Here is a 12,776-nt window from a genome sequence, read left to right on the forward strand (position 1 = left end):
TTCTTTATACCATTCTCCAAATTGACACCTAATGAGATACATATTTCTCCTACAGAAGCAAGTCATCAGTTTTAGAACAACAATCCTGGTTATGCAACCTCCCTCAACCACACAAGGGACTGTCTTCAAGGCAGCTGGCTAAGAGTTGGAGACCCAGATGCCCATAAACTCTCCTGCCTTCCTGACTAAATGAAAGTTTACTAAAGCAAATTTTAGCAATTGGCTGAAGAAAGAGAGTATAATCATAGAAGAACTTGAAAAGGTTATGAATACTCTATTGCTTGGAGAAGGAAATGGCAACCCACTCCAGTATTCTTGCCTAGAGAATCCCATGAACAGAGCCCAGCAAGCTACAGTCCATGGGGTTGCAAGAGTCGGACACAACTTAGCAACTAAACCACCACCACCACCGCTCTATCAAACATCAGGTTTTAAGTGGATGTTCTTCCAAACATTCAAAAAAAAGATTAGGAAAACTTTATATTAAATATATATGGCATAGAAAAGATAGAAAGGGTCTTAACTCATTCTCAAGGCTAGCATAATTTTCTAGTTTCATAACACCTATGTACATAGATATAAAAGTCCTAAATAAGATATGGATAAATCTAATATAGCACTTTATTAAAAAGAACAATATACTTACAAAGTAAGGTTTTTCCAAACAACGGAAGGCTGATTCACTTCCGCTCATTAGCAAGTCTATCAGTGCAATTCAGCACATCAATATAGTAAATTAATGTATATATATACATATATAATATATTCTTATATTATCATCTCAGTGTATGTTACAAAGGATTCAATTCCTCAGCATCCCATTTAAGATTGTAACATTAGAAGTAACCCTTCGAAAATCAAGAATAAGCACAGAGATGTCCTATCCATAGCACTCTTCAAATTTGTGCTGCTGGTCCTCACCAGTATAATTAAATGAGAAAAAGAATTTAGAGGCATAAATATTTGAAAGTGATCCAATCCTAGACCTACCTGTGCTCAGATTCACTATCATAGGTGGGCAATCTCTGCAGTATTGGTTCCTTTTCAGCTGGTGTCCAGCTAAATCCAAAAGATGGCAGGCAGAGTAGGAGACTGACTGGAGAGTGGAGAAAGGGAGAAGCCTAGGTATTTCTCCCACCTCCTTTCAGCCTTGTACAACTTCTCTGGCAGCAGCTTTTTTTGTTTGTTTGTTTTGATTTTTGTTTTATTTTTCTTAGTTTTTATTGAGTAATAACTGACATATACCACTGTATAAGTTTAAGGTGTACAACATGATGGTTTAATTTGCATACATTGTGAAATTACTACCACAATAGGTTTACTTAATATCCATCATCTCATAAGGTAAAATAAAAAGAAAAGAAAAAAAAAACTCTCCTTGTGATGAGAACTCTTAGGCTCTACTTTCTTAACAACTTTCCTATGAATCATACAGCAGTGATAACTATAGTTATCACATCGTAGTGAAGCTAATTTTTAATGGGAATTAAGATTTGAGAATCAAGATAGAGGAGAAAGAGTAGTTATCATAAGCTTACAATTGCTGTCCCTGTTTTTAAGATTTCTGGTCCTATTTTCTATTTTCTCTACATATCAGGTCATTTTTGGTTTCACTTGCTGTGTTTTCCAGAGTGAAATTTGGTTAAACAATTTCACTGTGACCTCTAACCTTCAAGGATCTCTGTCTCATTTGATCCTCCTTTCTGCATATTATGCAAAACAGATATGCTACTCAAAAATTCCAAGTATTAAATAAGTCCTGAGTTTTTCTGAGTGGTGTCACAAAAATATTCCATCTAGCTTTTCTCCAAGTTCGTGATTCCCATCTTCAACAAGATTTTAACAGTTGCTTGGAAATTTTATTTATCTTTTAACTGTTTATAGATTTCTGCCTTCTGCAAATTTTGTACACATAGCATATTGTCTGATTTTCCACATTTCCCCTGAAAACCCTTTTCTCCTATATGACTGAAATTATTCATCATTTCTGATTTGCCTTCTTTGTCACCATTTGTTACTTCCCTACAATCTTGATTCTCACTTTACTGTTTGATTTCATCTGCTCTCCTTTATGTTACCAAAGATAACTTAGCCCTAAGTCATAGGATTTTTGTTCATGATCTAAAACAATTATTCTTATTACAAATTTTAAGCATGAATTTTAAAAAATGTGCACCTGAAACTTACACAGTATTATATGTTACTTTTATCTTTATAAAGTTGGAAAATAAAGAATCCCATTTTACTCAGAAAATCCCATTTACATGTAAATTCTTAACGCATACATAAATTAACTCACCTAAGATTTCAAATCCACTAGTAGGAGAGCCTAGACTTAAATCCACATATTATTGCTATAGCTTAAAGGGAAGGGAGAAAGGTGGTCTGCTGGTTAGAATAGGAAAAGAACAAAGTAAACCAAGGTTTTGGTGTCAATAAATGATTCACCAAAGTCAGGAGGCAATTTATTCATAAAGAGCTGTAATAACTGACAGACCAGAAAGATTCTAACCAGAAGCAAAATTTGGAATGTATCTAAAATTTAAAGTCATGATAAAAATGCATATCTAAAGGATAGCATATAAAGAGATAAAAGAAAGTTAATGGAGAAACTATACATAGCCCCCAAAGAACAAATACCCTGAATTTGTCACCATCCTTATTTTATTACTATTACATCTGCCTTTAAAACACCATTTCTGTGCCCAGCAACAAAAATCAAAGGACAATGAAATGTCGGAGAGTTAAACAAGGGCTGTCATTTTCACATGCTACAAAGAAATCAAAAAGAAACGCTAAGAAAATAGCAGCTTTCCTCCTACATGACTCCCACGGGACTGGCCCACGAAGCTTCCAGCATTTTGAGGGTGAGCTGGTCCCTAGGCTCCATTAACCCTGCCTCTTCTCTTTATCTTTTCAATCTAGTAATGTGGTCCTGCTGTTAATAACCCCTGGGTTATCTCGTCACTGCTGATGTAGTTTTTTAAGGGTCCCTTCACCTCTGTAACCACTTTCTTGTTTCACATTCCGTTTGTGGTAAATATTTAAGTGGCTTCTATCTTCCCAATAAGAATGGCTATACAAAAAGTTGTGTTTGTAAATTCTACAGTTTTCTTCTAGACTATCCAAATGAATCAAATGAAAAACTGTTGAATCCAGTGTGAAAATTTAGGGAGCCAGTGATACAAGCTCAACAACAAAAATAAAGTTTATATATGAACAATATTAAAGCAGAAAACATAATGGAAACATTTATTCCATTCAAAAGCATAGCAATTAAGCTCATTAATACCTGAGAATAACACTCAAAAGAAATATGTAAAGCCTACATAAAGCAAACTATCAAACTTTATTGCAAGGCAGAAAGGTAGATATAAATATAAAGATACATCATGTTCCTGAATGTGAAACTTCAACAGTATAAAGCTGTCATTCTTCCCCAATTAATCAATACATCTGGGCAATCCTAATAGAATAGTTTGTGGGACTTAAAAATCAGATTTAAAAGTTCATGGTGACAAAGCACAAGATTGACAAAAATATTTGGAAAGAGAACAATGAGAGAGGATCAATCCTCAGTGCTGTTAAGACATACGATAAGGCTATGGTTTCTAAAACACTATAGTAATGCCAATGGGGGGAAAATAGTCTAGAAAATTGTGTGTGTGTGTGTTTTTGTGTATGTGTGTGTGTGTGTATGTAATTAAGAATTTCCAAATCAATAATTGAATTTGAGACAAATGACTCCTCTAGGAAAAGATAAAATTAGATCCCTATCTCAGAACTTATGCAAAAGTTAATTTTGTCTTGTCTAAAAAGTAAACTATGAAAAGAAACTTAATAGAACAAAATATAAAGAATTATTTTTATTTCAGTAGGAAAGATATTCTGAATTGACATATAAAGTCCAGAAGCTATGAGAGAAGACTGACCAATACATGATACATACACACATAAGATTTTAAATTCTGTATTAGTAAAAGATACATGTAATATTAAAGAGAAGCAAGAGACTTAGAGAAAATATTTGTAACATATATAACAAATAATTGCTATTACAATATTTAAAGGACTCTTGCAAATCAATAAGAAAAAATCAACAATCCAACAAGAAAATGGGAAAAAGATATGAATTATCAGTACACAAAAGCACAAATAGTCAGTGAGCATAAGAAATTATTCTCTGCTTCTTGAGTAATGAGAGGAATATATACTAAAGCAGCCATAAATTTTTATTTATTTCCTAAATGTCTCCTAATAAACATTTAAAAGATTGGTAACTGGAAGTTGTGGAGAAGATGCAAGGAAACATGCATTATTATTATATATTGTTGATGGGAGTAAAAATTGGTAGTCCTTTTAAAAGGTAATTAGTGTTTACCTCATTTGTGAACTGGCATAAATATCCTTAATTATAGGATGGGGTGAGGATTAAATGAGACAATATTTAGACACTGCTTTAGCCCACTTCCCTTATGACCAATTAACAAACTGGGTTTATTAATTTGTTCATTCAAGGTAAGGGATGATAGCCTTCCTAAGTCACAGCTGTCTCACTCCTTGCCCCCAGTTGGAGTTTCACTGATAGCCTATGGCTTCCCAGTACCTAGCTCTGTGCTTGGCATATACAGGTGATTAATAGTGATAATGTACAAGAATAATAATAGCTACTATTATTACTGAGAGTCTAACATGCCCCTATCAGTCACTGTACCAGGCACTTTATATATTTACACACACAAATACTTGCATGAAGTCCTTCTTTATACCCTACAGAAGGGGGTTTGTGACAGTCTGTGTGTTGCTCACCAGGTCTTGCCCACTCTCCGTGATAGTAAAGCAATTCCTGGTCCCTTGTGGTTGAGTGGGTCAGTGACTGATTCTGGCCAGTATGTTATGAGCAAAAATGATAAAAATGCTCCTCTAGATCTCTTTTTCCGTCTCCCATAGCAATGGGAAATGTTCCAAATATTGGCTGCTCTGTGGTTCTGGAGGACAGCCCATGTGGTATAGAGAACTTAGCCAGCAATGAAGGACATGTAGCTTAAGAAGGAAACAAACTTTTGTCATTTCAGGCTATTGAGATATGGGGGTTCTTACCCCCAAATGTATAATGTAATCTATCAAGACAGTATTATTATTTCAAATATATACAGATAAGAAAATTGAGTTTCAGAAATATAAAGAAAATGCCCAAGGTCGTGTAATTAGTTAATAATAGAATCTAGATTATAATTCATATATATCTTAACTCCCAAGCACTTGACCTTAACCCTTAATCTATAGAGGTTCTCAATGACTGCTGAATGGATATATGAATGAATAAATGAGTAAAAAGAAATTTATTTTATAAACTTGGATATACATACTATTTTAGTATTACACTCTGGATATATTCTGCATGCATTATCACTGCCCAGGTCTGATTCTAAACACAGCTACTATCAAGCAAACATTCCCTCTGTATTCCACTTCACCTAGGGAACCAGGGAGGTGGAGGGAGAAAAGAAAAAACAGAGAAACTATACCAGACATCTTGCCTTCTGACTTCCCCCCAGAGTAAGCCTCGACTTTGACATCCCCAGCCTGATGTAGAAACTGCTCCAGTGGTACCAGCACAGTTCTCATGAGCTTAATCTATGTGCTATAGTAATCACTACCACAAGAAACGGAGAAACATGCTCTCCTTGTAGTTACCAAAAACAAAAGCTGTGCTATCAGGTGATACTAGTCTTATAATACATGCAGATAATTCACAATACCAGCAGCCACACAGGACACTAACAATCATCTGTATTTGATAAACAATCAGAATGTAAGGCTCTTTTTGACTAATGTGCTGACAATGAGTAAATTGTCTCAATACTGTGAAAAACTTTTTGAAAACACCTTCCCATCATTATGTGCTTATGCTTTGACCAAATCATATGGAAGGTGTCCAGTGAGTGATATTCTCTTGGGCTGAATTGTGTCTCGACAAAGTTTATGTGTTAAAGTCCTAACCCCTAGCACCTCAGGATGTGATGTTATTTGGAAATAGGGTCATCATCAGTTCAGTTCAGTTCAGTCGCTCAGTCGTGTCCAACTCTTTGCGACCCCATGAATCACAGCACACCAGGCCTCCCTGTCCATCACCAACTCCCGGAGTTCACCCAGACTCACGTCCATCGAGTCGGTGATGCCATCCAGCCATCTCATCCTCTGTCGTCCTCTTCTCCTCCTGACCCCAATCCCTCCCAGCATCAGAGTCTTTTCCAATGAGTCAACTCTTTGCATGAGGTGGCCAAAGTACTGGAGTTTCAGCTTTAGCATCATTCCTTCCAAAGAAATCCCAGGGCTGATCTCCTTGCAATCCAAGGGACCCTCAAGAGTCTTTTCCAATACCACAGTTCAAAAGCATCAATTCTTCAGCGCTCAGCCTTCTTCACAGTCCAACTTTCACATCCATACATGACCACAGGAAAAACCATAACCTTGACTAGATGGACCTTTGTTGGCAAAGTAATGTCTCTGCTTTTGAATATGCTATCATCATCATAGATGTAGTTAATTAAGTTAGGACAAGATCATATCGGACTAGTATGACTGGTGTCCTTATAAAAAGGAGAAATTTGAACACAAACATACATATTCAGAGAACACTATGTGAAGAAAAAGGCAAAGACTGGGGTAATGTTTCCACAAGCTAAGGAACAACAAATTGCCAGTTGATGACCAGATGAGAGAGAGACATGAAATAGATTCTTCTTCATAGTTATTAGGAAGAACTAACCCTGCCAACATCTTATCTCCGATTTCTACTTTCAGAACTGTGACATGATAAATTGCTGCTATTTTAAGCCAACAGGCAGTGGTATTTTTGCAGGAGCAGCCCTAGGAAACTCATACAGATATTATTATATAAAATTTCAGGTCATGTTAGTTTTATAATCATAATTGAGAAAGAAAAAGGACAGCATCTTACCAGTCCTAACACTGAAAAGATGAAACACTTATTAGACTCTTTCATCTTGAAAATACCATGTATACTTCCAAGGACAGCTCTGTACACATCAATTGCAAACATTCTTTAATTTACTCAAATTGCCTGTCTTTACCACAAGGAAAACACAGCTGGCATCCTCAGAAACTATGATAGAGTGAAAGTAATTGGGTAAAGAATTCTAAGTAATGTATTTTATTTTTTTATGCCCCTCTTAAAGAAAAATTTACATCTTAGTTAAGATTTCCATGCTTATTGAGTGTATCTTTAGATTAGATACAAAATTCTAACGGAAAAAGAAATATGTTTATGTTACCTTCTAGAGAGATGTAGGAAAAAAGAGAAAGAATTCATATATATTACCCAGGATTACTTACTGTCCTATCCCTCTGAATCCAAGCAGGACCTCGGGTCGGGGGTGGGGGGAACTTGCGGGTTTACAAAAGCCCACAGGCCTTCAAGTCCCAGAGAGTAGGCTCAAACAGTTAATGATTAGGACAAGAGTCGCAGGACTCCTGGGGCTTCCCAGTTGGTGCTAGCAGTAAAGAACCCGCCTGCCAATGCAGGAGACACAAGAGACTTGGGTTCAATCCCTGGGTCAAGAAGATCCCCTGGGGGAGGGCACGACAACCCACTCTAGTACTCTTGCCTGGAGAATTCCATGGACAGAGGAGCCATTTTGAGAATTTACTCCACTGCCTCATTAGCTACAGTCTTAGCAAAGAGTCAGACTTGACTGAAGAAACTCAGCACACACACAGGAACACACTCCTGGTTTCTCCTAAATGGATATAGAAACAGTTGATGGACATCTCTGAGCTGTTCTGCAGAAACTAACACCCGCTCTGGTAGAGGATGGTGACTATATGCTGATCCCAGACTGGCTGAATCCAGAAGGTTGATGATTGAGATTCCCTAAACATCATCCTGTTACTTCACCACCAACCAATCTGAAGAAAGTCTACCAGCTGATCACCATCCTGCAATCCTCTCCCCTAATGTTGTCTTTAAAAACCCTCACCTGAAAGTGAGTTTAGGTCTTTTGAGCTTGAGCTGCCTGTTCTTGCTTGGTGTACTGAAATAAACTCTTACTTGGCAGCAGATACCCACTGTTGGAGTGTGGCTTTCTGTCCTATGGGCACAGGAAGGTGAAAGGAGGGTCTTTTATTATTCATAACAAGTCCCCTTTCAACCACACCTGAGTTTTTGTTAATGAAGTGACTTTTGGAAAAACCTCTATGAATTGGCAGTGCTGGTTGCCAGGAATCCAACCTAGTGATTTGAGAGTTGGAACTTTCAGCCTCACCACCTGAGCCCTGGGGAGAGGACAGGGTCTGGAGATTGACTTAATCATGAATGGCCAATTATTTAATTAATTATGCTTAAGTAAAGGAATTGTCATAGAAACACTAGACAAAGGAATTCAGAGAGTTTCAGGTTGCTAAGAGGGTGGTGTGCTCCAAGAGAGCTCTGTACCCCTTCCCCAAGACCTTGCCCTGCACATCTCTTCATTGCGGCTGTTCCTAAGTTGTATCCTTTGTAATAAACCAGTAATCTAGTGAGTAAACTATTTTCCTGAGTTCTGTGAGCCATGTTTAATTACCATATCTTAGGGGAAGGTCATGGGAATTTCTGATTTAGAGTCAATGAGAAGCACATGTGACAACCTGGACTTGGAATTGATGTCTGAAGTTGAGGGAGGCAGTCTCGTGATACTGAGTCTTTAACCTGTGGGTCTGCACTAATGACAGGCAGCGGGTGTCAGAAATTAATTAAACTGTAGGACACCCAGTTGGTGTCTTCAGAGAATTGGAGAAAGAGTTGGTGTGGGTAAATCCCCCACACATTTGGTGTCAGAAGTATTGTGAGAGAAGAGAAGACAAAAGGTTTTCTTTTAGGACTTTCAAAATTCTACATAGGGAAGCCCAGGTGGCTCAGTGGTAAAGAATCTATCTGCCAAGCAGGAGACGCAGGTTTGATCTCTGAGTTGGGAAAATCCCCTGGTTAAGGAAATGGCAACCCACTCCAGTATTCTTGCCTGGAGAATTACACGCACAGAGGAGCCTGGCAGGCTACAGCCCATGGGGTCACAAAGAGTGGGACAAGATTTAGCGACTAAACAACAATAATTCTGCATAAAGTGTAATTGAACAGTCAGCAGTTTTGAGATCAACAGCAAATTCAGCTCTGTACTTCACAGAATAGTATCAGCCCTGTAAGAAAGGAAAAACAGTCTGAAAGAACTGTTATGTAGAAAGATGCAGAAAGAACTGGTAGTTACAGAGATTACACTTGGGCGAGCCATCCTTTCCTGCATCCCTTGCAGAGAAGCCGATCAAACTGAAAATGATTGATTAGTGAGAAGCTGATTAGTGCAAAAAGTTCTTTACCATATTCACTAAGCAGAGAATATGTTTAATTGGTATGGGCAGATACAGCATGCCTCTTAAATATAAGTTCTGATCACTCATTTCAACTAATCGGCTGTAAATGGAAGCTTGTTTCTTAAGTAACATTAAAGATCAGTTAAAAAAAAAAACAGTAAATTGTAACTCATACAGATCTGAAAGTGAGCACATATTAAAGCCTTTCCTAACTCATTAATGGGTAAAATTCTATAATCTGTTCAAAGGAGAATTCAAACAGACACATTTATAGATAAGGCATGTTGAAATGAATGTGAAAAAGAGACAAAACTAGCTTAGTTCCTCAATGAAAGGAAGTAAGTGAATTGAATTTCTATAGGGCAGAGCTTGGAGAAGGAAATGGCAACCCACTGCAATATTCTTACCTGAGAAATTCAATGGACAGAGGAGACTGGCAGGCTATATAGCCCATGGGATCGCAAAAAGTCGGACACAACTGAGCAACTGAGCACAGAACAGAGCTTGTATGTCTATAGACAAGAATCATTTTTTGTTGCATCGTTATCTACAAATGTTGGAATTGTGAAATATTCCCCACAAAATCACTGTCAGATAACCTGGAAGGATGTGCTGTAGACAATGTGTAGTTACCCACTGGAACACACATTTCCCTCTACTATCCTAATATTTGGAGATCTGCTTGAAAGAATTAGAAAATACACACAAAGCATGTCAATTCATTACTCTTCAAGCATTGTTTGAACAAGATTGCCAACATTTTAAATCTGCAACAATGAAAAGAATCATCCAAAGAAATAACAACCTCTGTCATTGGTGGCAATTTGGCCTTCCCAGGTCTCAGAGCTGCACAGAGGTGGGCCACACTAGGAATTCTTAGGCCACCCTAAGAATAATTCCTACCAAGGTGATAATTCTCTCTTCCCAGGGAGTTCAGTGCTCTATCCCTTTTCATAATTATCCCTGATAATATGTTGTTTAGTCACTAAGTCGTGTCTGATTCTTTTGCGACCCATGGACTACAGCTGCCAGGCTCCTCTGTCCATGGGATTTCCCAGGCAAGAATACTGGAGTGGGTTGTCATTTCCTTCTTCAGAGAATCTTCCTAACCCAGAGATTGTACCCATATCTCCTGCATTAGCAGGTGAATTCTTTTATTTTTTTTTTAATTTTTTAAATGTTTTAATTGAAGGATAATTGCTTTACAGAATTTTGTTATTTTCTATCAAACTTCAACATGAATCAGCCATAGGTATACATATATCCCCTCCCTCTGGAGCCTCCCTCCCATCTCCCTCTCCATTCCACCCCTCTAAGTTGATACAGAGCCCCTGTTTGAGTTCCCTGAGACATACAGCAAATTCCCATTGGCTATCTATTTTACATATGGCAATGTAAGTTTCCATACATCTCACCCTCTCCTCCCGTCTTCCCATGTCCATAAGTCTGTTCTCTATGTCTGTGTCTCCATTGCTGTCCTGCATATAAATTCTTGTACCATCTTTCTAGATTCTGTATATATGCGTTAGTATATGATATTTATCTTTTTCTTTCTGAATTACTTCACTCTGTATAATAGGCTCTAGGTTCATCCACCTTATTAGAACTGACTCACAGGTGTTCCTTTTTATGTCTGAGTAATATTCCATTGTGTATATGTACCACAACTTCTTTATCCATTCATCTGTCAATGGACATCTAGGTTCTAGTTATTGCAAATGAACATTGGGGTACATGTGTATTTTTCAGTTTTGGTTTCTCAGGGCATATACCTAGGCTTGGGAATACTGGGTCATATGGTAGTTTTTAGAGAAGGCTGTGGCACCCCACTCCAGTATTCTTGCCTGGAAAATCCCATGGACGGAGGAGCCTGGTAGGCTGCAGTCCATGGGGTGGCGAAGAGTCAGACACGACTGAGTGACTTCACTTTCACTTTTCACTTTCATGCATTGGAGAAGGAAATGGCAACCCACTCCAGTGTTCTTGCCTGAAGAATCCCAGGGATGGGGGAGCCTGGTGGGCTGCCGTCTATGGGGTCGCACAGAGTCGGACACAACTGAAGTGACTTAGCAGTAGCAGTAGCAGCATGGTGGTTTTATTGCTAGTTTTTTAAGGAATATCCTACCGTCTTCCATAGTAGCTGTATCAATTTACATTCCCACCAATAGTGAAAGAGCATTCCCTTTTCTCCACACCTTCTTCAGCATTTACTGTTTGTAGACTTTTTGCTGATGGCTATTCTGACTGGTGTGAAGTGATATCTCATTGTCATTTTGATTTTCATTTCTCTAATAATGAGTGATATTGAGCATTTTTTCATGTGTTTGTTAGCCATCTGTGTGTCTTCTTTGGAGAAACGTCTGTTTAGGTCTTTTTCCCACTTTTTGATTGGGTTGTTTGTTTTTCTGGTATTGAATTTTACAAGCTGCTTGTATATTTTGGAAATTAATCCTTTGTCAGTTGTTTCATTTGCTATTATTTTCTCCCTTCTGAGGGTTGTCTTTTCACCTTGCTTATAGTTTCCTTTGCTGTGCAAAAGCTTTTTAGTTTAATCCAGTCCCACTTGTTTATTTTTGTTTTTATTTCCATTACTCTAGGAGGTGGATCATAGAGGATCCTGCTTTGATTTATGTCATCCAGTGTTCTGCCTAGGTTTTCTTCTAAGGGTTTTATAGTTTCTGTTCTTACATTTAGGTCTTTAATCCATTTTGAGTTTATCTTTGTGTATGGTGTTAGGAAGTGTTCTAATTTCATTCTTTTACATGTAGCTGTCCAGTTTTCCCAGCACCACTTATTGAAGAGGCTGTCTTTGCCCCATTGTATATTTGTCAGGTGGATCTTTACCACTGAGCCACCAGGCAAGCCCCTGAAACTCTTGAATAATTTATTTTAAAATGTTGTGTTTTGTCCATTTAAATATTGAAAATTATGTCATTTGATGAGTCATCTTTATAAACATTCTTTAAATTTAATTTTATGGTCTGTTTTGTAGTGTTTAGTATGTCAAATTAATTACACAAGGAGGACATTAGACTGAAGTCATGGCCAATGTAAGCAAACTGAAACTTAAGCCTATAAATGCCTCAAGGTTAAGAGATTGAAACCAAAGGACAACCAATCACAAACAGCCAACTAATTTTTAAGCCATGGTTTCCCTGGTGGCCCAGCAGTAAAGAATCCACCTGCCGGTGCAGGAGACTCAAGTTCGGTTCCTGGTTGGGAAGATCCCCTGGAGAAAGAAATGACAACCTACTCCAGTATTCTTGTCAGGATAATCCCATGGACAGAGGAGCCTGGTGGGTTACAGTTCAAGGGGTCACAAAGAGCTGGACATAACTGAGCACACACACATGCAGCCAAATAATTTCCTTTCCTAGCTTCCACACCTACTCTGTACACAAAGTCTTTCT

Source organism: Bubalus kerabau, chromosome 3 (genome assembly GCF_029407905.1).
Source record: "Bubalus kerabau isolate K-KA32 ecotype Philippines breed swamp buffalo chromosome 3, PCC_UOA_SB_1v2, whole genome shotgun sequence".
Lineage (NCBI taxonomy): Eukaryota > Metazoa > Chordata > Mammalia > Artiodactyla > Bovidae > Bubalus > Bubalus kerabau.